We start from the raw sequence: 24,800 nt of genomic DNA, 5'->3' as shown, positions 1-24,800 counted from the left end.
AACAATAATATACTCTTTTTCATAATAAAGTTCCCACTGGTAGTATGTTTTGAGTTGATTTCATCCGTTTTTCAAATTTCTGTGGGACATCATTTCTGAGTAACTTTCGGGTTTTTAGATGACTGTTAAACATCAATTTGTAAAGAATAACTTCTTTCCATAAATCAAAATATTTACATAGCGTTAGAATAACATTAATCTCAGCAATGAACAGAGTATGAAAACGAACTTGTAAAATAGAGGGGAAGAGTTCGTATTGCTAATGTCTCGCGACCAATTTTAGACGCATAATTTTTTAATTTATTAATGCTTTATCGTAAATTTTAAATCCAAAACAATAATTGACAGCATCACTAAGCGTTGCTTCAGATGGCAAGACATCCCGAGATATCGTACCGAAAATCAGAGCACTCATGGTATTACACAGGCAATCAAAACTAAAGGTTCTTCAGTAGCAGCTAAGTACCTGATAAAGTGGCTGGCGCAAAATTAGAATATACTTGTCATCTGTAGCCCTTCAAAAAGCTTCTGGAGTAGTCCTCTGATGGTAAAAAATTTGGGTGGATCTTGAAGACCTTGCGGGAGAAATTTATGGCAGTAGAAATATCGAGTAAGTATAACTGATTGTTGCTCTACCGTTTTCTGTCAACTTCAGGAATGTAAATCTTAACTCCAACCAGGGTAAAGTGAACCAGGAAAAATTTATCACAGTCAACAAATATTTTTCCGATCGGTGAACTGAAGGATTTGTCTGGGCCCTGCGTAATACCATGCAAGCGATGAAATAGGTGGCAAGGCTGCAGTTCATTGACATGCAGCAGACGTATAGCCTTCTGCAGTGCTCTTCCAAACCATTATTCGATCTGATGAATAACGGTAAGTTTCCAAACAAGTATGAGTTACAGTTCCATCGTTCCCTATCACATTAAGTTCCTCAAAAGAAATCTCATGTCCACGCAAAACCTGCACCATAATAATGTCAAAAGTGTGAAACTGAATAAATTCATCATGTAAAAAATAACAATATCTATAATTCAGAATCACATTTTTATTTCGGCTCATTTAGCAAAATTTTAAACTCTATTTTTGTGGAAATTAAATAATATATATATCTTTATACACTTTGTAAAAGCATGCGCGCAAAGCAATCGCTGGCAAAAACAAGAAATCTCATGTATAACCTAATGGGAAGTTACAGTAAAAGCTATATCTATAACAAGTCCCATAGAAGGAGAAACATCACCGATATACAGTGGCGTAGCGAGGGGGGGCAAGGGGGCATAATGCCCAGGGCGCCGTTCGCAGAAGGGCGCTAAATGGTCTCCAAACAAGATTTTCATCATATTACTGTGTTCTTTTTCGGGGAAGGGGGACGCTAAAAAGGTATTTTGCCCCGGGCACCAGTTATGCTCCCTACTCCACTGCCGATATATTCTGATTTTGGTTCTTGTATGAGGAAATATGATGATGGTTTTCTTTTTCCGTTGTTTAAAAACGCTTTGGATTAATTTTTTTTTTACCATTGCGTAGTCTTTCTTCCCATAAAAGTAAAGGCGACGCAATGTTTCTTTAATAGACTGATTCTGCAAATAATTTCTGTCATTACGAGTTTTTATTCTTCTTTTTGTTTTTGTCTACGACGTGAGAAATGTCTGAATGAGTTATCGCATACATAGTTATATCATAATTAAGACACAATAACACGCCGAATAAATACTAATTCAGAAGTCAAACAACAAAAATCAGCGTTATACCTACAAAATTTTCACAGGACTAGTTTCGATGGTTTTACCGAACCATCATCTTCAGCTGCAAAACCGCAAATGAACAAGGTAGGAAATAATGATTAGATAAGATAAGAAAGCCTGAACAAGAATAAGCAAGTGGCGCCATCTGTTGGCGAAACCAGAACTAAAACATAATTTCTCTAAAAGCCGAAGGCATTCTGAATTAGTATTTATTCGGCGTGTTATTGTGTCTTAATTATAGAAGCCCCAAACAGGCTTAGATTTTGCTTTCTTTTTTGCACGTGGTGTGGCCGCCATTTTGTGATTGTAGGAGTTTCGGTGAGTACATTTTTGCAATTTTCAAGTTATGTTTATGTTTTGTACATTTGGATATTGTGCTTTTCTTGTCTGATTTCATGCATTTTACTTACAAACGTTTTGTTTTCTATTCATTTCACTAAGGGATTTTTCTGCTGTTTTGTGTGTACTTTATTATTGCTCAGTTAATTTAGTTTGGTTTTCTGCATTGTTTATCATGCCTTCATCCGTTAATCGTTTCACTAAATTACGCCTGAAACGGCAAAAATTCCTGAATCATCTTGATTTTTTACTTAAATGTAAATGTAAAAAATTGATCCCCAATTTTATTCAAATCAAATCTAATCAAAAACCTTCGAGTCGCGTTTCAAGAATTCTGTTAAATTGCAAGCTTGCCTTACTTCGGTCCGTGATAAGGGATACACGTCAACAATTGTCCAAAATTGAACATGAACTCTATAAGCTTCATCTGGAACTCGCTAAATCATATCCAAAATTCACTGCCCTTGAACAAAAGTCTTGGTCTAGAACGGAGAATGCAGTTAACCGTCATAAAAACACCCTTGCAGTTAAATTCGAAAAACTTCTTTTACAGTCTTCCAGTTCAAGTAGTTCAAAAAATCTTCCCATTGTAAACATCAAGCCAATAGTTAATATTTCTAATGTTAGTCTTTCAGAAGAACAAGAGAGAATTCTAAAATATAATTTTAACTTCTCACAAACCTGTAAACCCTCGATTCCAAAGATTTTGGCTCCTATCGAAAAAGCTTTCAAGTTCAGTAAAGTTTCAGATTCACAGAAAGAAATGATTAGGCATCTTATCGCTCATAATGTGAAATTCAATAATAAACCTTTGAAACCAAATCTAACTGCGAGAGAAAGAGCTACAATGCGCGAAATTCATTCTAACCCGGATATTATCATTTCAAAGGCCGACAAAGGTGGCGAGATAGTCCTCATGGATAAGAACACTTACATCGATGGTGTCACTAAACTCTTAAACGAAGGACCATATAATCCGATCCCTAAAGATCCTTCACCTTCGGACTTATCCAAAATAAAAACTGCGATCAAATCTTCGCAAATCATTTCAAGCAACTTAAAACATTCGCTTATCCCATCTGTTGCGAATTGTGCCAGATTATATGCTCTTCCCAAAATTCATAAAAGTGGTATTCCTTTCCGCCCTATTGTATCAAATTTAGGTACTACCTCGTATCCTTTAGCTAAATATTTAGTTTCTAGATTTTACACTCTATTAGACAATAACATTTACACCATAAAAAATTCAATAGAGTTTGTAAAAAAGGTTAAACACATTTCTCCTAGTAATTTACTCATGGTTTCTTTTGATGTAAAATCATTATTCACCAATGTCCCAGTGGAGGGTGCATTAAGATGTCTAGAAACCAGACTTCGTGAATTTCATTTCTCTTGCATCGAAATTGAGGAGCTAATTTCTCTCAAACTCTGTTTGAAACAAACACATTTTGTTTTCCAAAATAAATATTACAAGCAAACTGAGGGATTAGCCATGGGAAGCCCCCTCAGTCCCATCCTGGCTGATATCTACATGCATTATTATGAATCAAAATTGTTTGAAACTTTAAACTTCCCGGCATGGTTCCGCTACGTAGACGACACTTTTACCCTGTTTGAAGGTAATAAAGATGATTTAAATAAAGTTCTTTCAACAATGAATTCTATTGATCCTGCTATTCAGTTCACTTTTGAACTTGAGACTTGCAATTCTCTTCCGTTTCTCGACATTCTGCTCACATGTAACACATCCAGCTTCAGTACTACAGTTTACCGTTAACCTTCATCGGTTTGCCTTCCACCACACTTTAAATCATGTCATCCGACTAAACAAAAGTTAGCTTCATTTTATTCCTATGTTTTCCGTGCTCTTCAAGTTTGCTCCTCCAAACTAGCCCTTGATGAAGAACTAAATTATTTAAAAGCAATAGCTATTGACAGGGGCTTTTCACCCAACATTATTAATCAAGCAGTTAAAAAATTCTCATCTGAACACACTAAAAGCCACACTCTTACTTTAGGAGATTATAAAAATTCTGTTGTCATTCCCTTCTTTCCATCAATTAGCTATAAAGTTGCACATATTTTGCAGAAATTTAACTTTCGGGTTGTTTATTCTCCCATCAATAAAATTCCAACTTCTATACTCAAGGACCCCATTCCGGATATGAATTCCTGGGGTATTTATAGGATTCCTTGCCAGTGTGGTTTAATTTACATTGGCCAAACTAAGAGAGCCTTAAAATTTCGCGTCAAAGAACATGAGGCATATGTTAGAAAAAAGGAAGCACAGAAGTCTTCTGTTGCTCAACATTGCTGGTCCGAAAATCACACTTTTAATTTTTCTGCTGCCAAAATTATTCAAAAAACATCTTCCATTGGAGAACTGGATTTTCTAGAGGCATTTCACATTCTTAAAAATCTTTCTGTTCTAGTTAACGATCCTAATTCCAATCCAAATTTGCCTTCGGCTTTTAGAGAAATTATGTTTTAGTTCTGGTTTCGCCAACAGATGGCGCCACTTGCTTATTCTTGTTCAGGCTTTCTTATCTTATCTAATCATTATTTCCTACCTTGTTCATTTGCGGTTTTGCAGCTGAAGATGATGGTTCGGTAAAACCATCGAAACTAGTCCTGTGAAAATTTTGTAGGTATAACGCTGATTTTTGTTGTTTGACTTCTGAATTAATAGTTATATCATGTTCAGAATATAAACAATATTTATAATTGATGTACGTGTGAGTAACACGTGCATACGAAAATATCCCTAACATTAAGTAGGAAAGCCGAAATCTTAGTTAAGATAGACATGTTACGATTAATAATCAAATTTAATAAGGAAAAGTAACAGTTGCCGGGTACATTATAACGGCTTAAGAAATTCAGAGCACAGTACAGATGCGAGTACACAAGTTCACATATCTCGGCGAAGCAGAGACGCACACATTTGTTGAAGTAGTTCCACTTGACTGCCGGGGAAAATTCTTCTCTCCCCGTCAGCCTGTAGGTTTGCCAAACGGGTTTACTGTTTCGCCAATTGGCGCTTTTCTGTACAGTTTTTAAGTCCGTATCGCCTGTTTGGCGCTGCCGCTGCATACTCCCTCCGCAGTGTCAACGAAATGTGACATACCGATGCGGGGGTCGGATTAATCGTCCAGAACGGGTGATACAAATGTCCGAAGTTTTTTTCACACTCTTGGAAGCAACTTGAGAAGAGTCCATGGTTACAAAAGCGGGTTTCAGTCTATCTATGGAGATCGTTTGCTTAGTCCCTTTTATTTCGAGATCAAACGTTTTATCTTGTCTTTCTAGCACCTTAAATGGTCCATCATAAGGAGTTTGAAGTGGTTTTCTAACTCCGTCGTGTCGAACAAACACATATGTGGACTTGTGAAGGCGTGGATGAATGAAACATGTTCGCTGGCCGTGGCTAGAAGTCGTGGTCGGGCGGACACTGGCAAAGTGAGATTTTAAATCCTCCACAAACTGTTTGGGGGACGCATCCGGAGGTGTCGGATTGAAAAATTCTCCTGGGAGACGGATAGTCTTTCCATACACCAGTTCAGAAGTGGTTGCTCCTATGTCCTCTTTGAGAGCGGCGCGGAAACCCATCAGCAGCGTTGGAAGGTCAGCCACCCAGTCACTGGTATCGTGCGCTTTTAAGGTAGCTTTCAAAGGACGGTGGAATTCCTCGATCAGTCCATTCGCCTGTGGGTGGTACGGAGACGTCCTGATCCTCTTGATTCCCAATAATTGGGAAAGGGCTCGAAATAAGCCGCTTTCAAACTGTCGCCCTTGGTCGGTAGTAATAACAGTCGGACAACCAAATCGAGTAATCCAGTGGTCATAGAAAGCCTGTGCTACTGTGCGTGCTGTTATGTCTGGTATGGGTACTGCTTCGGGCCATCTAGTAAATCTATCTATCATAGTTAGACAGTAATAATTATTTTGAGAAGGAGGTAGGGGACCAACAAGGTCAAGGTGGACGTGATCAAACCTCTGTGATTGGTCTGGAAACTTCATTAACGGGGTTCTAGTATGCCTGCTTACTTTTGCTTTCTGGCACGGAATGCACTGCCGTGCCCATTTCGCGCAATCTTTGCGGATGGAAGACCAAACAAACCGAGAACATATTAACTTCGTTGATGCACGAATGCCGGGGTGAGACAAATTGTGCAATGTGGCAAAAACTTTCTCGCGGAATGTCGGGGGAATGTAAGGGCGGGTGGTACCTGTTGACAAATCACAATATATTGGTAAACTACAATTAGGTAAGGTAACTTTTTTGAGTTGTAAAACTTTTGAATCTTTAAGCAATGTTTGTAATTCTGGGTCGATATCTTGCATTTTAGCGATTTCCTCATAGTCGATAGGGTTAGGCATGCTTATTGTTTCTATACGCGAAAGTACGTCGGCAGCGATATTCTCCGAACCTTTTATATGGCGAATTTCAGTGGTGAATTGTGAGATAAAGTCCAACTGCCTAGCCTGACGAGGTGAACACTTATCCAAACGCTGTCGGAATGCATACGTGAGCGGTTTGTGATCGGTGATTAAAGAAAAGTTCCGTGCTTCCAACATATGCTTAAAATGCCTAATAGCAGCACAAGCTGCCAATAGCTCTCGATCATACGCACTATAGTTCCTTTCCGCCTGCGAAAGCTTTCGTGAGAAAAATGCGAGAGGCTGTAAATTTCTATCAACTATTTGTGATAGCGTTCCACCGATCGCGAAGTCTGACGCATCAACGTGTAAAACCAACTGGGCATCTTTCTTCGGGTGTGCCAAAAGAACAGCATTAGCGATTAGCTGTTTGCACTTTTGAAATTCACTCCGCGCTTCCTCAGACAAATTCAGGATTGTCTTATCATTTTTCTTAGCCCCTTTTAAATACGAAGTTAAATGTATCTGATTCTGGGCTACGTTGGGTAAAAATCGACGGTAAAAATTTAAAAATCCTAAAAATCTCTGCAAATCTTTTACCGTTTTAGGAAGTGGGTAGTTAAGTATCGGTTCCACTTTGTTCGTCAGAGGCTTGGTACCATCTTTATTGATTATATGGCCTAAAAAAGATATTTCCGGAACGCCGAAAACACATTTCGAAGCGTTAATTGTTAATCCATATGAAGTTAATCTTTCAAAAACAGTACGTAGGTGAGATTTATGCTCATCTTCCGTATCACTAAATATCAAAATATCATCTAAGTAGACGTAGGCGAATTTTAGATCTCCAAGAATTTCGTTCATAAACCTTTGAAAGGTTTGAGCTGCTCCGCACAGTCCGAAATTTAAAAACGGAAATTCGAAAAGACCAAATGGGGTGCAAACTGCAGTTTTCGGTATATGATCTGGATGGACTGGTATATGATGATATGCCCGAACGATATCAATTTTTGAAAAAATTGTCTTTCCGCTAAGTGTATTATTAAAGTCTTGTAAATGCGGGATAGGGTATCTGTCGGGTTCGGTGCACGCGTTTAGTTTTCGGTAGTCTCCTACTGGCCGTATGTCGCCCGAACTTTTAGAAACTACATGAAGAGGTGATGACCATGCTGATTTTGATGGTCTACAAATACCTTGATCTATCATAAATTGAAATTCTTTTTTTTACTGCTTCGTATAACTTAGGGCTTAACCTACGCGGTTTACTGTGCACAGGAGGACCGTTTGTTTCGATGTAATGAACCGTACTATGCTTTACTCTACCCGAATCGGATTTTAACTTCAGTACTTCCGGAAAGTCTTTCAAGATTCTGTGATATGGTGAATCACCAGATATTAACTTTACCGAAAAATAATTTTTAGAATCGGAAAGAGAACCAATACGAGTTAATTTCGTAGTATTATCGATAAGCCTACCTCGTTTTAAATCGATTAAAAGATCAAAATGCCTTAAAAAGTCGGCTCCTATTATAGGCACTGGTACATCGGCGATTAAAAACTTCCAAGAAAAGTTTCGTCTAAGTCCTAAATTCACAGTTAACAATTTTGTTCCATACGTAGAAATTCTGGAATTATTCGCGGCAAATAATTGAAGCGAATCAGGATGCATTTTCTTAAACTTAGAAGTCGGTGTCACACATGAAACATCCGAGCCCGAATCAATCAAAAAGTTTAAATTTAATCTGTTATCGTAAACATGTAAACGACATGAATGCGCGACTGCCGATGAATTTCGATCGACAGCCGCTACTACTAGTTTTCCTGGGCCGTAGTGTTCTGAGAAAAGGAACAAGGTGCTCGACATTTTCGTGCATTATTACCGAATCGCGAATGAAAATAACAATAATTGTTCACACGCTCTCGGGAATGCCCACGCGAAAAACTACGTGCTGTGTTATGTTGATCCCGGGGGAAATTATTCCTCGTTTTTCCGCGGGAGAGTCGCTCGACTTGTTTACTTAGGGCAGAGATTTCACTCCTTAAGGCCTTAAGCTCCTCGAGGGGGGCACCAGAATCGTTAGGGTTTCTGGGGGAACTCGCCGAAGCTGCCTGGACCGCGAACACGCTGTTGTTCGTTGGCGTGCGCACTTCAGCTATCTTATCAGCCATTTTTGCTAAATTGTCTAAGGATTCCGAACTTATTGATAAAATGGCATGCACCTCGGAAGGTAACCTTTGCAGCCATAATGATTTTAAAAATTCGTCAGTTATACAGTTTCCACCTAATTCTCTCATTTTTCTCAATAAGTGAGATGGTTTGTCGTCCCCTAAATGCAATTCAGAAATAAGTCTGCGTATTTGCTCGCTTTCCGAATCTGAGAATTCTACTATTAACCTAGCTTTAAGGGCATCATATTTAGCCGTCGCTGGGGGATTAAATAAAATATCTGATACTGAGGAAAGAGTTTCAGGGTCTATCGAAGAAACCACGTGGTTGTATTTTGTACTATCGCTACTAATCTTTGCTAAAGCAAAGTTACTTTCAACTTGAATAAACCAAAGTTTAACATTTTTTTTCCATAAAGGGGGAATTTTAACTGCCACGTGTGAGATTTGTGGCTCCTGAACCGCCATATTCGATTCCTCGTTGGTTCGGCCTTCCGATCCTGGCATGGTTGCCAATTATAAATATATCGTAAATCGTAAACTTAATGTTTTGCACTATACCTTATCAAAACAGCATCAATTTAGAATAAAATAATGAAGACATTCAATATCTCAATAAAAGTGTGAGCACAAATATTACCCAAAGATCAATTTTAAACAATCAATAATTAAATTAAAACTATAATTTTAGAGCAAAACATATCACAAAAACATAATTAAGACCAATCACAGATAATTAAAAAAATTTGACCACATACCTGTAAATCCTCCTTAAGTGTGATAAACCACGTGTAATCCGTACGATAAAATGAGGAGGAAATAAATAGAGTGGAGCCTTTATCAGTCATAAGGAAGAGCATTGGCATCAAAATAAGGCATATTTTAGGTTTTTAACAAAGATTGAGACAGATAGTCATTAGGGATCGAAACAGAAGGAGCGAGGGACAGGGTCACCAATGATGTACGTGTGAGTAACACGTGCATACGAAAATATCCCTAACATTAAGTAGGAAAGCCGAAATCTTAGATAAGATAGACATGTTACGATTAATAATCAAATTTAATAAGGAAAAGTAACAGTTGCCGGGTACATTATAACGGCTTAAGAAATTCAGAGCACAGTACAGATGCGAGTACACAAGTTCACATATCTCGGCGAAGCAGAGACGCACACATTTGTTGAAGTAGTTCCACTTGACTGCCGGGGAAAATTCTTCTCTCTCCCGTCAGCCTGTAGGTTTGCCAAACGGGTTTACTGTTTCGCCAATTGGCGCTTTTCTGTACAGTTTTTAAGCCCGTATCGCCTGTTTGGCGCTGCCGCTGCATAATTAACCAATATACAGGGTTGTCATAAATACTTGCCTGATATATGAACTCCTAACGGCCTATATTCTCAACCAATCGAAATTCAGATATTGTTATTTGAAGGTATGTGTTCGAAATTGTGATCAAGGAGGTTAGAATTGTAACCTCTACGACTGTGATGATTTAAAATAACAGCGTTCTTCCGATTATGGTTACAGTGAAAATATGACGAAATTTTCGAAGAGCAACACCCAGTATTACACTGCACAAACTGATCAGCGCATTTGAATATCATAAACTGTATGGGAACGATGCAGACATGACGAAAATCGCAGATTTAAAATATTTGCAAAGAAGAGTATTATAAAAGACCAATGACAATACAAGAGAGGAAAAGGAAAAAATTATTAGAAGTTTTCTGGATGCCCAACTTCGCAGACAATAACGCATTGCATGCAGAACATTGTTGATGATAATGATGAGTGTAACATCGCAGAAGGAAACTGTATAACTTTTATGACATCGTTTATTTCTGACAAATCTTGTGGATTTGATGCTTAGATTTCAGATAACCCCAGAACCAGAAATTCATCGAAGTGAGGTCGAGGAAGCGCAATGGACACAAAACTGCAAAGTTATGAGAGATGAGACTGTCATTAAAGTGCACTTCCGAACACATGTGGCGAAGTGTAGAGGAGCATATTTTGCATTCATACAATGCCATTAACAACAGTTCGCTGCTGCAATTCTGGAATTACGTAATTTCGAAATATTCATGTATACTGAGCATTTGTAATGGAGTGTGCTTTCATTGGTGTGGAAATAAACTTTTCGAAGAAGCACCGACCGAGAACGAATGTACTTGCGATGCCGCACCACTCAGTCACTTTAGCTTCGTGCAAAGGCGCTGGTGCAACATCTTGAGTATTTTGGTCAATCCAGTGAACGGAGTTCTTGGAGTTTACGCTCTAAGTTAAGGTGCAAGGGCTCTATCCGTCCATAACATCCTCAGCGGCGATCTGCTGTCTTTATCATATCTGAAGAGGAAAATAATTGACGTGCTGTTTCTCGTCTCCAGATTGCAATATCTTGACACACTGGAATCAATAAGGAAATATCCGCAGAACACAGTGCAGAAGCTTGAGAGCTGTGGTTTTCGGTACATCTGAACTGCAGTCAAAACTTCTTGCAATATTCAGTGGACCTGCAGTAGTCGTATTAAGGACTTCCGCAAAAACTTCAAGACGAACGCATGGTGGTCTGGATCGCGGTCTATCACATGTACAAGCAGTTTCTTAATATGTTTTTACGAAATCATGTACAGTTTGTATGGAGAATGAGCCTCGTATTAGTTTATGATTTCTCCAATAAACTAGTACTGCTTCCTCCGAATTTTCTCCATTCAGATAAAACAACTTTGTCAATTCGCCTCGTTATTTACCTGCAGTTATCATCTTATTAGTGAATCCCAAGACCTGATTGAAGAAACAATCTTCCCACGCTGTTAATAAATGTTTTCCGTATGCAATGCGGAAAATATAGGTATATATAAATATAGTATTCATAGGACATCTATCCCTATTAATTATGCAAAATTTGTCAACGCCCCACCACTTTGTGTTGTCACTCGTTCTTTGCAATGTTCTTCTTTGAAATATTTATGTCGGTAAACATGGTCATACGCGTATCGTTCCAGTGTCATTTATGGGTTTTCATTGCGCTGATCAGTTTATGCAGGAAAAAAAGTGGGTGTTGACTTTCGATAATTTCGAAATGTTTTCAATGCAGTCAAAACCGTGTGAGATTTACTGTTTTAAATCATCACAATCTTGAGCGCATACCTTCAAATAACAATATCTAAAATTTCAATTCAATTGATTGAGCGGGGAGGACTCTTGAGCTATATATATCGGAGAAGTTTATTTGTGATCACCTTGTAGTTACATAAAAAGGCAAACGTTTATTTTTCATGATCTTAGTTCTTTTACTTAATTTCTACAGAATTTCTAATTTCTTTCAGATGTTTAACAATATCTTCCTTCCACTGCCCAATATTTCTTTTTAAATTTAAGCAATTTAAGTCTGTAACTGTTAATTACTTTTCTTATGTTTACGATTTCCCTTTTGAGTTTATATTTCATAATTCTAGTTTAACTTATTTATTATAATGTATTTATTTGTGTCTTATCAATCATAATTCTAATATTTTACTCCATTTTAGACATTAACACAATTTTTAACAATATGGATTGTTTTAATATACTACGTATTCAGACATTTCCTTACAATTTTTAAAATACTTGTTATATTCTCCTATCATAATAGATCATCTACATGATTTGATTTGTCTTAGCTTTTACTCAGAAATTTCCATTCACAACTTTGCAGTTTAATACCATTTATATCTAAATGTGAGTATTTTTTTCTCACATAATTTTAAGATCTTCAAACGTTTCTAACATCATATTTAGTTTTAATCCCGATTACCTTCAATTGCCTTCATAATTTTCGTTTCTAATTTTACAACCACATACAGTGTTTCATCCACACATACCATAATATTTCTTACATCTTCTGATATTTAGTCTACGTCATATTTCAGTATTTCAAATGAAATACACTGTTCACACCATTATTTTTTCATGTTTTAGAGGCACTGACTATGCTAATTTTACCTTTTTCCTACACTAATTCCATATATGTCTACACTCATGGAAAACCTTTAGGGGAAACTAGCAATTTTTTACGTCACATGCATAAAGAAATTCTGAAAACCAACGTTTTCAGTATCGTATCCAAATTACCATTTTTCAAATGTGAATTGTTCATGTTCTGTGGTTTTACTCAGTTGCATCTTTTTAAATTTTAGCATCTTACTTTTAATTCCAGCATACCTTTTCAGAATTGCTTTTTCTTTTAATTCTAGCGTATAACTTTAACTTGTTTATTCAAATTCCATACAATACCAACTTAATTCACTATGCAATCGCAGTGTCTTTCACTTACACTCTATTTGATAATACTACAAGTTTCCTTAATTGACAAAGAGCGAAATATTACTCATTTCAAAATATAATTAGTATCTTTTTCACAAAAATTAGCTTCTTCTATTCGAAACACCTCTTAACCTATAACTGATTTAGAGATACAAAAGAGACTCTTATCATACGGTGCTCAATTGTAAACATCTTCCGACATTTCAGTCTTTTAGAACTTCTTTCGCAAGTATATCAATACCATCAGAAAATACACTTGACATTTTTACTCAGTTTAAAGGGGACATACTGTTATAAGAATGGTTTTAGTTAAATTTATAAGACAAATAAACACATTTTGTGCTAAATATGCATAAACACTTAGATTCAGAATATTTCTTTTTAATCCGATGCAAGACATGGATATCATTCATGATATGGATTTTCTCTTGATTTATTTGACCATGCACTAATAGAAAATTTTTATTTTAAAAGTTCAGCTTTTAACGAAATAGAAAAAAAAAGCACGATACACTTGGTGATTTTAAGGAAAGGAACTTTGATATACTTCTGGAAACGCAAAGGATTCTATACATTTTCATAACGTTGATTTTCATTATTTACTAATTTCAATAATTCTCTTATATTTTCTTTTGAAAGAAAGATTGTCAAAAACCTGACACAGTATAACTCTTACGAATATACGTACCCTTATCAGTATGCACACATTACCGATTGAACCGAAGAAAGACACATATATTTTCCCCCAATCTACATTAAATTAAAAAAAAAATATTTAAACTTTCATACATTCCCGAATACGAACGAAAACTAAATAGATATTGTTATATTTGCATATATCAGATAAAATAATAATAAAAAATTATGGATGATATTTGAAGTAATGCTTAGAATTTCATAAAAGTGAGTATTCACTATGTTAATACAAGTATCATCAGTTACTTACATTAATCAATGCAATATCATCGTTCAAATGTACTTATATGCATATATATTGAAAGTTTAATAGTCTTACTTTTATTACAGCTGAATAGTTAACTATTGAGAGAAAGAGGTCCATATCTTACAATATTTAGTTCACATTGATGAAATTTTCCCAAGACTCACCCTGAACCACGTTTACTAAATTCGTCAAAGCTGTTTTATTTCTCCATTTTCACACTCACGACTCGTTTTAAAGATACTGAATACTTTACTGAATACCATTTCAGACACCGATATATATCTACATCATAACTCAATTTTTTCTACTAATGACAATTTTATACATTCTAGAAGTACATTTAAGTCTTGATCATTTTCTGTGTTCTAGAAAATCGATTCAGTTGAGAACATACCATTAAGACTTGTAATTTTAGTAGACTTACATGCATTAACGATGTCAACATTTCTTCGTTTTTGCAAGGTTCGTATCAAACCATGTTGCATTTGAATGTTGCATGTTGCATTTGTGTAACAGATCACTTTTTCCTTTAAACACATATGAACGTTGGCTACAATATCTAAGAAAAGAAGCATCATGATGTTTCAAACATCATGATATATCAAACCAATATATCACTTGAAAAATGTAGCTACTACAATTGAAAGTATTATCAGATTATATGCATCTTTAAAACACTTTACAGACAAAACGGAATGCAGAATCATTTATCTTTTACAAATCTGAAGATATAAAATTGTCCGGATGCGAGGAGTACAAATGATCACGTAAAAGAAAGAAACAGTACTACGAAAATACATCGGAAGAAGTTGAATTTGATGCCAATAACAAATTTTGCATAAATACATTATTATGCTATTATTGATAAAGTTCTAGCAGAAGTACATAAGAAATGATGACATTTACTCAATATTTGGGTTTCTGATCAAACTAAAGAAATTAAAAGAAGACAGAGTTATAAAGACTGCCGCAGAATTTTGTAAAACGTATGTGGACGATTTAAATAATAATTTCATTTCAGTATGCCTTCATTTTAAACACGCGAAACATATATTTTGCGGAATTCAGTGTAAGGATAATAATTGAATCGAAAATTGAGTTTAGATTTCCTAACGTGGCACAACAATGCACAAGTATTGTCACTACAAACTGCAGCAGCGAAAGATTTTTCCAGCACTGAAAAGAATAAAAAAAATATTTACTGTCTTCTTTGGGCAGAGAAAATTAAATGATGTGAGTATTTTATGCAGAGTGACTTATTGAATAATATAATCAGGTGTAATATTATTAACTGATATGCCAAAAAGTAAAAGCTAGGAAATAAATGTATAATTTTTTTACATTGTTTTTGTTCACATAGGTTTTTTTTTTTAAATCTTTGCATGGATTTTATATTTTTATTGACATATTTATCTCTGAAACTTTTGTAAAACTTCAGCGGTAAACCCGTACCCCCTCTTCCTCCCGTTTATTTTGCTATGAAGAAGAGTGCATTACTGCAGTGATCCATGGGCGCCGAAAACCTTAGGGCGGTCCTGATTAGAGTATGCCAACACCGTAGAGCACAAGGGACTTATCCACCGAGGATCTTATGTTTGATCAGAAGTTCTTCTAGAAAAAGGAACAAGAGAATCTTCGGCGTTTTCGCTACCTAGTCGGTTTATACATAAAAATTCTGCAAAAAGTGAGTTCCAGTGTTACTAGCGCCCTTGCATTTTATAATGATGTTTTCTATAATGATTTGAAAAACAAAATTCTAAAAGTATTATTTTGATCAAAATTGTTTGCTCATTTGCTTTTACAATAAAAACTGCTTCTTTATTTCACTTCTTTAAAACTAACTTCTGTGATGAGTTGCCGTAGAATTTTAAGGTAGTATTTAAGTACATACATTATTATACATTATAAATAGCATACATTAATTTCTCTGTAATTTTCCTATTTTTAGCTTCTTTCTTTTCATTTCTTTTATTCTTTTTTTTTTTTTTTTAAAATCAGACTTCCACTTGGAAGTTAAGATGAACATTCAGAGTATGACTATTTGTCTTAAATTTCAACGTTTGCCTATACTTATCAAAGGGGTATTATTTTTATATAATTCTGATAATTTAATTCATTTAGTATTCAATACATTTAGTGCTCTTTAAATTCCAATAGAATCGTTGAATTAAAATAGCTTTGAATTCCAATAAGAAAAAATATTTATGTCACAGCTTTCAAATTTCCCTGAACACAACCCTTCAGATTACTATCTTCGCTATAACATGAACCATGAAACCAACTGTTCCAGTTTTTGAAACAAAAGGAAGTCAGAGGATGGGTTTGATGAATACAGTAGAAGCTAAAATCTATATTCCTGAAAAGCAATGTGGAAAGTCACTTGTATCTGAAAGCATTGTCTGCAAAAGTAATATTTTGTTGCTGTGTTTGCTCCAGAATTTTAGCCTCGTAGCTTGAAGGAATTGATTAGATGATTATCATTATAGTACGTGAGACTAAATACGTAAACGGAGGAGAGATGCTTTCTTCGAGGACGTTTTAGAAGAATCTGGCTTATATTCACTTTATACATGAGAAAAAACACAAGAACTCTCATACAGCGAGAATATTACTCGAAATTTGAACCCGGATCGAATTACCAATATTCAGCAACTTTCCGTACAGCTATTGGTGATCTTGTTGAAGTTGAGTCTACAAGTTAACATAATAAACAACTTTTATTATGATAATTGTGTGGCATATAATCAAGAAGCTGTGATCCTTCTCGGATGATGGCAAAAATAGACAGGAAAACAGGATAATATCTGCAGTGCACAGTGTGATCATTTTCAATATGGAATTACACTGTAACCAGGATTCAGGCAGATCCTGCTTCAGAATTTCTCAGGCTTTCCAGCCAAGCCCCAAATAAGGTAAGCTTCAGTATTTTAATTTATTATTCAACTATTTGTCACTGAATAATTTTAATTCATTAACTTTTATTTATATTTTTACATTTCATTTCATTTTATTATTTTATTTATTTAATTTTTCAAATTTTAGAAATTAAGTTTTGAGTGCAATTTTGTGCGAAACAAAACAGAACAGTCACCGGTTTAATCCCATGGCAAATATTCCATACTTGTTGGATATTGTATTTCATACCCAGGATCCTATGGTAACTGAGTCAACGCATGCTGAATTGGGGACATATTCATGGAGTAGGTAGGATATGAAAGTACCTGCAAATTTCGTAGGCAGTCTTTGTTTTTTGACGCCGGCGTTATCCTGCTAAAATATGGGCCTGGATTCTTTGTGAAGAATTCAAACACATTGTAGAGACATTAGGTTAATTGGAAGCAGGAAAGATGAAAAATAAGCAACCGCCTTCGCCTGGAATCGAATGCCGACACAGCGTGCAGAACCACTATACCACGATGGCACGCTAGGAAAGTGGGAGCAATACCTTATATACTCCCCTATTTAAAGGGCGACTGGGGTTTTTAGGGGACCCAATAGCCAAATCCTGGGTGTGAAGAGTCATCATCCACAACCTTTTTAGTTCGGGCGCCACTGTAGAGACATTAGGTTAATTGGAAGCAGGAAAGATGAAAAATAAGCAACCACCTTCCCTGGGAATCGAACCACGGATCTCTGGAATACCGACCCAGCGTGCAGAACCACTACACCACGAAGGCACGCTAGGAAAGTGGGAGAAATACCTTATAATATAAAGTAAAGACCGTAGACCTTTTCAGATGTAAAGTAGTACCACACTATTACATATTGGTATAAAGCATACCGTAATATCATAGAGATATAAGACTTTTGAAAAGAGGAATGACGCTGAATAAGAAAGGAATTAGAAAGATAAAAATACAGATTCCAAATATAGCTGGATAGAAGATGAACATGCATATAGTAGGTGGTGGATTATAGTTCTCACTAGGGGATATCACTATTATTTGCAATGTAAGACGTCTCTGTTTATTATCAGTACTAGAAACTTGATGAATTCTGGAGGCATCGTGCTCCCATAATATACCCCTCCCATAACAGAATGGTAATGAATGCCTATGTGGCAGTGCTATAAAACAATGAGCACTCAACATAAGGAGTGAATAAGAGGATAAGTTAATGAGATATTAATTATATTTGATAATTAATTCTTTTGAATGACTTTGATGGCGGCAACCATTTTGTAAACACTAATGCTAACAATCAGAGTTTAAAATACCATTAAGAAGCATTTTATATGCCTCTATTGTATTCGTGTAAAACGATATTTATTACAGTTTCAAAAATTACATTCGAATTGGCCTTTGTGTGGTAATGAATCACTTATTTCTGGTGCCAAAACTTTAATTTTTTTCTACCTTTATAGGAAAAGATCATCATGAAAATTTAAAAAATTATTTTAGAATGCAAAATGTAAAAATAAAGAATTATTTAATAAATGAAAAGTAACGTATAATTGGGTAACTAGACATTTGCAATGTTTAAATCTCCCCTTTTGTTTCATATAATCAAAAAAGGGTAAATGATTTAACATAACTAAAAAAAATCTGATGTGTACACCACATCACTTCCTTGCACGGAATATTAAATTATGCTAATTTTTTCTTGCATTTCATTTAAACTTATTGAATTGAATTAAATCTACTTCTAAATTTATATCATTTGAAGAATTATCTAATCGTTGCCACATGTTCTATTAAAATACTATAATAAATCTAAAACGACGTATAAAAGAAATTAAAAAAAAAAAAAAAAGACATAGTTTTTCACAGACGATTCAGTATTTCTCATTCATTAATTCAGTCCTCACTTCCCGACAAGGCAAAAATACAGAAAAACTCAAAATATCTATATTAAAAATTACGAAGTAAATCCTAAGCACTTATTTCCTCGAATAAATTCTAGAATGGATTAAGCATGATTTAATTCGCAATAATAAAAGAAGGTGTTATCTTTGTTGTTGCTAAGCGCAGTTTCTCTAGATTGGCAACAAATCCGCTATTTGGCTAAGTTTAAATTGTAAACAAACATGTCCGCCATCACAAAATTCATTAGGCTTAGCTGCACTTAAACAACTTTTAAATTGGTGATAACTCCACAAATATTGCATGCAGATTTACTAAAGGCAAAAAACCCTTAACCGGAAGATAAGAACAATATAATTCAAACATTTTTAAAGCAAAAAATGCACAAGCATATAAGAGTAAAGAAACTGAGATCATTGAGCCGATTAATAGACGAGGTATATATATATATATATATATATATCAAGCAAGGCAGTAATTACAATTTTGAAAAACTAATTTTGGTCTAGAAAACATCTTGCGCAATATGCTGCAAAATAAATAAAATATAAAAAATATAAAAAAATGAAATTTCCCTTGAAATTAAATGAAATTTCCCTTGAAAAGCCAGTTTGGAAGTAGAGTTGGGCTAATTTACCATTTTCCGCTTACCTTTTTATCTGATTCTGTTTTTTTAATGTTTTACATGTTTAATGGTTTGATTTTCATATGTATTAATTTTTTAAAACGTGTTGAACTTTTTGGAGCAACAGCTCTTGGTAACTTTTAAGCGAGCTTACTCCATTATATATATATATAATACGTTTGGTGCGGCCGATTGCAACCAAAATCCAAGCTGTACATTTACATCTTATAGCAGTCTCATATACAAAATTTCAACGTTCTGAGGCTACTCGTTTTTGAGTTATGTGAGATACGTACGTACGTACAGACACCACGAAAATTCCTCTTCAGAATTCATTTTAAATCAGTTTTATAATTTTTTGGGTCGAAATGAGTCTTTTATTCTGTCCTTACGTACAGATGTCACGTAAAAACATTGTTAATTCGCATCCGATATCGGTCAAAATGGATATTTTCGTTGAAATATGGTGCCTGAAAATTTTCGCGATTACAATACTTTCTTTTTACTTCGCACAAGGAAGTAAAAAAAGACTGTTTAAATTTTGGAAACTGCTTAAGTAATCAATACATTCTGACAAAGAGGGAAAAATCCGTCTTTTAACAAATCTGGCATATCTGATAATCATTGCATTTGCATGTAGTATGATGATGTAAAAATAACTATTATTTGTCTAAAAACATGAAATTTCTCTTCTTCATGAAGCCGTTTTAATTTACTTTTCTTTATATACGAGAAAGCTATTCAAGAGCGAAGCAATTTTTGTTTTCATTCTTTAAGCAAAAATTAATTGAAATCCCTCGACCATGGGTTTGCTTCAACCTCGTAAAATCTCATAAATTCTGAGAATTTATGAGACTTTTAAAAACTTCTGTTTATACCTTGGGATTTTCAAAAAAGAAAATGTTGAAGGTACTTTCTAAGCAAACGCGTTGATTCAAACTAACGATAGAGTTCCTACAAACGGCACTTTTGAAACGATTTATTCCTCGATTTAAAGAAAGAGGAAGTCTTTTTTTCTCTTTTTTAAATGATCAGCAGATTTAATCGTTTGGAATACAAAAATATACAGATTTTTTCGAATGCTTCCGTAATTGATTTTTCTTCTGAAACTCAGAACTGAGAAAAACAATGTAAGAGAACAAAAGCTTCTTCCACTTTTTTTTCCTTCCAAACCATGCAGGAATTAAATTAATCGTCTGCTGATACGACAAAAAGGAATTTGAGAAGGACTCAGATGAACAAAGAGTTAAAAATAAATATTTATTGTGTAACAGAAAAGGAAAATTAAGTTGTCTTTATAAGTAATATGCTGAAAAAGTATTTTTATTTTAATTCTTGAAGAGATTAAACAAATTAATTTACGATAGCTCAGATATTTATCATTCAGGATGATAAAAGTTTCATTATTCTTTTAGAAAACGTATAAACAAACTATAAAAGTATCAGCTATAAAAAAAAATATGTGCTCTTTTATTTCTGGAATTTTCACAAAGCAGTTCCATTTTTCAAAATAATTCCTTTATTTTTATATTTTCGTTTAAATATCAAGTCGGAATTTTTTCTAATTTAAAATTTTTAAGAACAGAAACTTAAAGACATGGGCTTATTTTAAAGTATTCGTACTGGAAGTAAGTCTATTTTAATTAGTTCTTCCATTTTCTACGTGAGAAATAATTTAATTCTGCATGGGTTTTCTAGTTGCTTACGCTAATTTTATTCTAAAATAGATGAAGTTTAATTTGAAGTGGTATTTTATTTAGTACGTTCAGCCAGGAGCATATTGGAAAAGGAATATAGTTGGTACGAATAATAACAGGAAATCTAAAGACATCTGACTACCTTAATAAGAGTTAAGCATAAAAATTTTGATTATAAAAAATACAAAAAATACAAAATAGGCTAAAATCCATACGAATCGAACCATGATATTCCGAGAAATCGTGCATAGCGCGACGTGTCCGGATCAATGTCAAATAATGCCATGAAGGCGCAAAACATAAGTGCTATTACGAAATGTAAATCGTATGAATATTTTGCTTTTCTCCTTAAACAATATCTATTCCTGACAACTCCAAAAGTGAATGTTTATTCTTGAATAGAATTAAAGGAAAAAAAAAAAAAAAAAGTTCAAAAGTATTACAAGCTTAAAAATTCTGATATTTGCTACCGTATTTATTTCTCAAATGCAAAATAGTAAAACGTGAAAATATTAAGCAAATATACTCAGTTCGTATATAATAAAATAAATTATAAATAAATAACAGCAATCTGTACAATTATATCCTCGTAGCTATTCTATTTTAATCTGGATGGAGTAGAAAGATGCATAGAAATGGTTTCAGAAATTTCGTAAATGACATGTTGCAGAACTATAACATTTACTTGATCATATTTACGGTATAAAAACACTTGAAACAGAACGTTACTGAAAAGGGTAGATAAAATAATATTTTAAACGATTGACTTTCTTAGGTTGATGAGCAAGATAATTTTGTAATATGGAAGATAAATGTAATATCTTATGCATAATCAACTGTCAACAACATTCATTTTTAAAGGACTAAATTTTATTGCTAAGCAAGGAACAATAGCCCTTCTTCGAGACATTGAAGCGACGGAGGTAAAATGATGGAAGATGGGCTTCTGTTTCAATTTGCTATATATATTCGTGGGCAAAATTAAGAGAATTTGCAAATTATGCTTATTTTTACGAAAAGTATTGAACATCTGGAGGCAGTCTGGAACACGATACCATTCTTCCTTCATCAGGGAAAAAGATCATTTCTGTGGTGGAGGTGTAATGGTTTGGGTCGGCATTATGTTAGGAGGCCATACATCCCTGAATATTTTTGAGAAAGACTCCCCGACTGCTGTAAGACATAGAGAGGATATCTTAAAACCCTTTGTTCGAATTTTCAGGAACGCAATTGGTTTTCAGTTCATGTTAGTTGACGACAACTTTCGTCCACATGAGACTCAGCTTATAGATAATTACCTGGGAAGTGAGATATTCGACACATGAATTCCATATCTCCCACTCTTAATCCTATAGAGCATATGTGCGGCGCTCTTGGGAGAGCAAGTTCATCTCGTCACCTCCTCCGAGAGCCACTATGAAGCTGAAAACTGCCTTGCTTCATGAGCTTCTTCATGCCTTGCTTCATGAATAGGATCGACTGCTACAAGGACTCCTCAACTTCCTTCTGGGACTCGAGGCAGCTGCTGGTTCTAGATAGTGTAAGGGCGTCGAACGTACACCTGTTTACCTTTGTTAGACACCAGGTGTCACCTTCCTCTGCTACCTGTCACATGTCCAGTATGCCGTTACACTGCGTTACCTGTCTGGCCGTAAGAAGGCCGCTACCTCGTACTAGATTCATTTTTATTTTGATAACACAACGTGAATTTTGGATATTCCTGCATAATGAGTTTTATTGATAATTACGCTTACATAAAATGATTTTTGAATGGCACACATCTTTCTCTGTTATTGTAGACTTATTTATGCGGAGAAATTTCCCTTTTGTAAATAGGGGAACGTATTTTCCCTCTTTATCCATAGCTTAAACAAACTGCTTCACGAAATACATTTTGTATGAAGTCGGGTTAGATAAATCCTTATTTTGTTCATTAAGACTTCATGTGTCACAATTGTTCTACCGACTGTTAAATTTTAACATATATTTCTAACGTATCATTTTTCTTAAGAGTTGGTATATGCTACGTGTTCTACTTGCAATAAAACACGAATATTCAGTAAAGATAATTTGCAATCCTATCATTAATAACGTAACCTTCAGATTCGTACGAAATTTTAATTAATGTTTCCTTTAATATATATGTTAAAGCATGCTGATGTATTGCTGCAAATATCTTCCTTGTTTACAACAAAAGCTGTAGGAAGAAGAAATTTATTCATGTTAGAAAGAAGAACTGCCTTAACTGAAATTGAAACCTTGGCATAACTTAGAACTAAATGAAGAAATTAGTTTAGATGAGTAAAGGAAAATATCTAGTTTTCCTAGTTGCGTTACAGCTTATCTTAGCTTATGTTCAATCTTAAATCCTTTATTATATAATAACTATATTATAATAATAACATTTTCCCTCAAAAACTGAAACTGCACTTTATGTTTCAATTGTATTGAATAATAATTAGATAAATAATTATGAGAATTATAGCAGATTTGCAGTTGAATTATGATAGAAAACTTTGCGGCAGGAACTGTGCAATTTTCTGTCCGAAAGTGTCATTTTTAGCACAGGAAACTTATAAGGTATTTATTTATCCCGTCTTTCGTAGCGTGCCTTTGTGGTGTAGTGATTCTGCATGCTGAGCCGGTATGCCAGAGGTTTGTGGTTCGATTCACGGCGAAGGCGTTTGCTCATCTTTCATCCTGCTTGCTTGTCAATTAACCTAATGTCTCCATAAACTATTCATGTCTCAGGAAAACCCTTGTAAGATAGTTTTGAGGCAAAAGAAATCTATATTATAGTCATCAGTTACGCTATTAGGCTTTTGATTCAGAATAGTGTTATAGTAAATAAGAAAGAAATGAATTAAATAATCTCTCTTCATTATTATTATTATTATTGCTAAAATAATTTATTTTGCTAAAATAATTTATTATTGCTAAAATAATTTTAAGTTATAAGTGTAGAAGAGTAAAATTATGTATTGATTCTACTGTAGAATAACTGTGACTGTCTTTTAAACTTCCATGTTTTATAATAAAATATTGTAATTTATTCAACTCATTCATTTTATTAAAAATAAAATTTTCCACGCTACTTGACATTCACGATTACATCATTACCATTCTATCCGAGATCTGGATTGTGTGTTGTATGCTCCAGTACATCAAATCGTTATCTTTGAAGCGTATCATCACCGGTAACTCTTTCAGGATTCGCCTCCAACAAACTTTACGAAACCCTACTTCATTACAAATTATCTCATATGCAGAGCTATGAGTAATTTATAATATTCCCCATATCGTCATCAGTAGTCATTTATCATTTGCTGAGAATAACAGTGCACGATCGTTCACTGCGGTCAATTGTAAGAGCTGCTCTTGGACGTCCAGATCTTGTTTGTGTATAACCCTTTCTGATTATAAAAGAAATAATAATAATAATAATAACAATAATAAGAGAAACAAATGAATGATGAAGATGAGTCACACACAAAGAATATAAACAAGTAACCAGTTTCTCAACATGCACACATATAAACCTAACATAAAAACATAACATGAAATAAAGCATAGAAATATTTGTGATATAAGTGCGGATAATTTCTAACTTAACTTCTTATCAGATGTTCAGCGTATTGCTCACCACATGAAATGCCATGGATTCCTCCTTTTCGCAAATAATCAGGTATTTCAAATTTGTGAACGTCTGAGTTCCCTGAGTATGGCTGATGACCATGGTATAGGAGGAATGTTTTATTTAATATCCTAAACTGTACATGCTAAAGGATAAACCTTTCCT

The sequence above is a fragment of the Stegodyphus dumicola genome, chromosome 3 (genome assembly GCF_044657685.1).
Source record: "Stegodyphus dumicola isolate Sdum_Otavi_A_Nest chromosome 3, ASM4465768v1".
NCBI lineage: Eukaryota > Metazoa > Arthropoda > Arachnida > Araneae > Eresidae > Stegodyphus > Stegodyphus dumicola.
This window is presented reverse-complemented; position numbering follows the sequence as displayed.